Genomic DNA, 6,060 nt, shown 5'->3' on the forward strand with positions numbered 1-6,060 from the left:
ATGGACAATTTCTTTATTGTGAGAAGGGAATATATATATGTATTCTCTCCACACACTTCCTACATATGAACCAAAAACAATATCTAAATACAGCTGTATTGTGTTGCTTCCACAATTATTTAAACACAGGAGCCTAGCCAAGGAATATACAAATGATTCATAAAAATATGACCATATGTGCACCACATGGTCCATTTCAAACATGGAGGGGCACCATTTCCCCACCCCTTATGATCAATCCAGCTCTTTAACAGTCCAGTTCAAAGAAATGCTTGAGATGGCTACACCATGGTTGTAAGGAGTGCAGATAGCACAATTGCTCAAAATGAATATATTATTATTATTATTATTATTATTATTATTATTATTATTATTCAGATACCGTACGTCGTTCCCTGAATGTGGGCCATTTCCATTAGCTTGTTTTAACGTGGCCTGATAAAGACTCCAGATATACAATATTTCCTCACAAATACAAGGGAGCAAATACATCCAGCGAATACTTTCCTAAAAGGGTTAATCCCTCCGATCTGTGTGTATTCCCATCATTCTTCAGAACGGGGTACCCAAAATGATCAAGGGGGTGGAGTAACTTCCCTGTGAGGAAAGGCTGAAGCTTTTGGAAGTTTTCAGTTTAGAGAAAAGATGTGCAAGAGGTGACAAGGTAGATGTTTGTAGAACTGTGTATGGCATGGAGAAAGCAGGTAGGGATCTGGACATCCAATAAATGTTCCCACAGGCCCCCAACTTAGATGGCTTTAAAAGCGGATTAGATAAATTCATGGAGGAGAGGGCTATTGATGGCTACTAGGCATAATGACTGCGGGACGCGGGTGGCACTGTGGGTAAAACCGCAGCGCCTAGGACTTGCCGATCACATGGTCGGTGGTTCGAATCCCCACAGCGGGGTGTGCTCCTGTCGTTCGGTCCCAGCGCCTGCCAACCTAGCAGTTCGAAAGCACCCCCGGGTGCAAGTAGATAAATAGGGACCGCTTACCAGCTGGAAGGTAAACGGCGTTCCGTGTGCTGCGCTGGCTCGCCAGAGCAGCGATGTCACGCTGGCCACGTGACCCGGAAGTGTCTGCAGACAGCGCTGGCCCCCGGCCTATAGAGTGAGATGAGCGCACAACCCTAGAGTCTGGCAAGACTGGCCCGTACGGGCAGGGGTACCTTTACCTTTTTAAGCATAATGACAATCCTCTGCCTCCACGGCTGGAGGCAGCAATCTTTCTGGAAACCAGGTTCTGGAAACCACAGGAGGGGAGAGTCTTATTTTGCTTTCCCACAGACATCAACTTGATCCAGCAGACTTTTCTTATGTTCTTAGGTTATTCAAGTGTGGGGTTTTGTAGTGTATATATGCACTGTCTGAGATGCTCTGCTTTCTTTTTGCAGCAAGGTTCTAGCCCTTATGACTGCCAAATACAGTTTTGAGAAAGTCATGGGGAAGTTTGATGAACTGTTCCAGGTACCACTAAGAAATAAGTTCGGGGGGGGGGGGGCTACAAAGGAGAGTTATTTTTCACCCTGGTTATGGAATACTCTCTCCAGAGATGTTTGCCTGGCACCTATGTTATAGCCTTTTCAGTGCCAAGTGGGATTTAAAAAATAATAATTCACAAGGCAGACCTATAGGGGCAGGAGAACTCAAGGTGGAGGAGCCACCAGATACAAGGCCCTTTGGGACCGACATGGCAAAAAAAATCAGCTGCAGCTTTTCCCTGTTCAACTTGGTGAGATCTCTAAACTAAAGTCTAATCACTGTAGATGTTTCAATGGTCAAGGGATGGAACACCACAGTGCTGTGACCTTATTTGCATTCCTCATGGCTCCCTGAAGCAAAATAAATTATGCAAAATAAGCATGCCATTTTGTCTGAACAGCTGAGGGCTGGATATAGCACAGTGATTATTCGTCTGAGCTAAAAGCAGGTCAGGAAGTCCTTGTCTGAATGTTGCATCTGCTATGAATTGACTGGGTGGCCATAGAAAAGCCACACCCCACTGGTGCTTCCATTCTTACCTGCCATTTGAGGATAATAATACTAGTCTACCTTACAGGATTGCTGAAAAGATTGTCACAAAAAATGTAAGTAGTATTTTGAATATTTGAAAGTATTACATAAATGGCACATGTTATTGTTATAATAGTGATTTTCGTCAGTTGCAGTCTGGCCATACCAGAGAAGAGGATAAAAGGTAAAGGTAAAGGGACCCCTGACCATTAGGTCCAGTCGCGGACTACTCTGGGGTTGCGGCGCTCATCTTGCTTTATTGGCTGAGGGAGCCGGTGTACAGCTTCTGGGTCATGTGGCCAGCATGACTAAGCCGCTTCTGGTGAACCAGAGAAGCACGGAAATGCTGTTTACCTTCCCGCTGGAGCGGTACCTATTTATCTACTTGCACTTTGATGTGCTTTCAAACTGCTAGGTTGGCAGGAGTAGGGACCGAACAACGGGAGCTCACCCCGTCACAGGGATTCAAACCGCTGACCTTATAGTTTATTGTTATATCCAAATACAACCATATACTCAATCCCTCCTTAAAGCTATCTTAGCATCAAACAGACTAGAAAGCAAAATTAGTGAAGGAGATGAGGAAAATGCAGCCAGTTACTACAGGATCATTTTCTTTCTTTCTTTCTTTCTTTCTTTCTTTCTTTCTTTCTTTCTTTCTCTTTTTCCTAAGCAAGATTAAAATCTGGCTCGGCCATTTTATGTTTCCTCTCCTTGATGTGCAGGTCCAAATAAAACTCTAGCTGACCTTTGATCAATAGCAGTGGTGGGAACAAGAACTAGGCTTTGCCTTTTGTGCAAAAGAAAGATGGGATTTATAGAACTGAAGTTTTACGCAAAAAAATAAAAAAAAGGTGAACATTTATCAGGCATTTCCAAGCATAACTCGTTAGGAAGAAAGTCATAGAGTCTTATAAACTTTAAAATAGTACCAGACAGGGAACCTGGAATCTGAGATTACATTTCCCTCTATAATTTCATTGCAGGCTTATTAAAACACAAGAGCCTAGAGAGCAAGACCAGCGGCAGTGGGCTAGGGAGGAATTCAGACTATTGAGAAGTCCTTAAGAGTACTGTGGGACAACTTGGGTGGGGCAACAGGGCACTTCGCATGGGGTGCAACTGAGATTAAAAAACCCAGGAAGGCACACTCTCTTATCACACTTATTTGTTTATTTGTAATGTCACCATAAGCAGTCTCACCGGATGGGTCGCAACCAGGAATGTGGTGGCAAATTCAGAAGTGCAGGGTCCCTTCAGCATCCATGCCCCTGCAGAGTCAAAGTTATACAACCTTCAGAGATTATACAATAATAAGAATTAAGGATGCATTGCAAATGATCAGTGCAGATCTCCATATGTGTGTTTCAGCTAGATGTACTACTTTCTGTGCACATACATGGGCAAATGATTTGCACTACTCCGATATCTTATTTATTTATTGCATTTCTATCTCACCTTTTTTCTCCATGAAACTCAAGATTGCTAACACGGTTCTCCTCCTCTCCGTCAAATCCCCACAACATCCTAGTGAGTAAGTTAGGCTGAGAGGCAGTGACTGGTCCAAGGTCACCCAGTTGAGTTTCACGGCTGAGCAGGGGTTTGAACCCTGATCTTCCACATCCTAGGGTTGCCATATTTCAAAAAGTAAAAACCAGGACATGCTAAAAGTTATTGAGCTTTTGACAAAAACGCCAAAAAACCCCACCATGATCTTTCGATTGACTTGATCCTAATATCCAGGACAAAGCGCCACCTTTCAGAAATTCCCCTTGGACTTCAATTCCACCTTTGAAATCCCAGTAATTTCTGGGGAAATCCAGACATAAGGCAGCCCTACATATCCTTGGCCAATACTCTAAATCACCACTGTATCCTTAGTAACTCCCTCAAATTCTGAATCTCATTTCCTTCAAAAGCCAGTTCTGTAGATGGTCCTTAAAAATCATTTGGGAGAAATCCTGCTTAATAGGATCTTGAAGGGCTTGAGTATTTATTTTGCACCTTGGTTTCCTTCCTTGAAGGAAGGAAAATGGTCAATCTGAAGAATTTTCTCTGAATATTCTCAACCATTTATGCCCCCCCCCCAATGTTGCAAATGATAGATCTACACCATTTTAACTTCTTTTTTTGTGGTGGAGGGCATTGGGAGTCTGTTCTGTTCCTAGAAAAACAGCTAGTTATGGCAATGAGTTCTAAATCAAAACTTTATACACCTTGAACTTTCTCTCTAGTGTATCTGAACTGGAAACATATGCCAGAGCAAACCTGCCTTGCATCATTAGACAGGAAACGGCGCATACTGAAAAGCAGACAATGTGCAGTGGACATGCCACATACGTCGCCCTTATCGTGCAAAGTACATATTCACTTTGGCCGAGCCGTCAGATATTCTGAAGCCATGGAAAAGGCACAGGAGATAAGACTTACATTTCATTGTTCACCCTGCAGAGTCCAAATGCTGCCTGCTCAGAGGTATGGCTTGTTATCAGAACCATTTGTGTTGAAATCAGTTGGCTTCCAGTAAGGGTTGCAGGTGATGCTACCTGTGGAGACTTCCTAACACTTAACAGTGAAAAATACGACATCCAAAGTAATGCTGATTCACTGATCTAGTTTCAGCTGGGTGCTAGATTTGTTCAGCTGGATACTAGACAGTGAAATCAGCAACAGGAATTAAAACAATGCCATAAATTATGAAGCCACTAACAATGGATTAACATGTCACAGCAGAGAAGACCCACTGAAATAAGTGGACATGACTAACTGAAACCCACAGATTTCAATGGGTCTACTTTGAGTACGACTTTATTTGGATATAACCCAATGTACATCATATCCATGTAGTGCTTAGAGCTTGCAACTATTCTTGATTAATTATTTTATGACCATTCTGTGATAGACATAGATCCAGGCACTCGTGATACAGTGCACTGCTGTGATTTGTGGCAAGACTTCCCAGCACAATTGGAGCAACCCCTGCAATTGATACAGACGCTCCACCAATTTATGCCTTTTGTTATTTGACAAGATTTATATGCCACTTGACAGAAGAGGGAGGGAAACAATAAAATAAAATACAAAATAAAACATTAAAATTCTCAATAAAAAACCAGTTAAAAACAGATATTTAAAAGCATTAAAAATGATGAACATCAACACTAGCTAAGAAATAACCTTTGAGGGTCTGGATGGGTTTGCCTAAATGAAAAATGTTTTAGGCAGACACTGACAAGAAAATAGCAGAAGTGCCTGCTGTAATGATCTCTAGCAGACAAGCAAGCTCCAATAATAAATAATTGACTCTCCGGCAGTTTTATGTAGGTCTATTTACAAAAAGGCACATCTAGAGCCCGACTTCTCACCTGCTCGCATTTACGTTTGTTGGTCAGTCTGAAGTTTCGCTCCTCCCATAACTGAAAGGACGCCAGACTCCCATCTTTCCCCTCTTGCCTTTCCGTTGCCTTCTAATTTTATCCAAACGCCTGGATCAGGGACTGAGAGGCTGACCTCCCCCCTCCTCCTCACTCTCACTCAACCTAGACTCAGACCACTGCTTATCTGCTGATTGCCTAGCAATGCTTTGGCTGTCTTCCAACTCTTCCTCTCCTTGAGAGCTAAGAGAGTCTGCTCCAAAAAGGGGGAGGTCAAGCTGCCCTTTCTCAATTCTGACAGGCAGTTCTCATCTGCAGAGTTGGTCCCTAGCTCAATCTCTGAGTCTAACTCATCCCCTGAGCTCGGGGGGACACATTCAGGACACCTGCCTGTCTGGTGTCCATAGGATGTACTGAAGTGCAGGTGCTACTATCACACTAAAATATTGATTTCTTACCGTTGTGGAACAAGACTTATGTGGCACCTGGAACCGTGCCAGTTCCACAGATGGAGTGGACATATACCAGGGGTCAGGCAGGTAAAACTGTTCCAGGGCTGTTGAGGGCTTTTTGTACTAACTGAAACAACTTGAACTTGGCCCAGTAGCAAAAGTGGGCAACCAGTGCAGATCTCTGATCAGAAATGTGAGGCCTTTCAACAAATGTACGACA

At 43.1% G+C, this 6,060-nt stretch overlaps 1 long non-coding RNA gene across 1 annotated transcript; it reads right to left on the reverse strand.

The window, feature by feature from the left end:
* Positions 1 to 3,165: 3,165 nt before the first annotated feature.
* LOC144327149 (uncharacterized) lies at positions 3,166 to 5,467 on the reverse strand. The gene is made up of 3 exons (XR_013392053.1): positions 5,380 to 5,467; positions 4,445 to 4,579; positions 3,166 to 3,638 (listed from the first exon to the last, which is right to left on the reverse strand). It is a non-coding gene; the product is annotated as an uncharacterized LOC144327149 (long non-coding RNA).
* Positions 5,468 to 6,060: the final 593 nt, after the last annotated feature.

The sequence above is a fragment of the Podarcis muralis genome, chromosome 3 (genome assembly GCF_964188315.1).
Source record: "Podarcis muralis chromosome 3, rPodMur119.hap1.1, whole genome shotgun sequence".
Classification (NCBI taxonomy): domain Eukaryota; kingdom Metazoa; phylum Chordata; class Lepidosauria; order Squamata; family Lacertidae; genus Podarcis; species Podarcis muralis.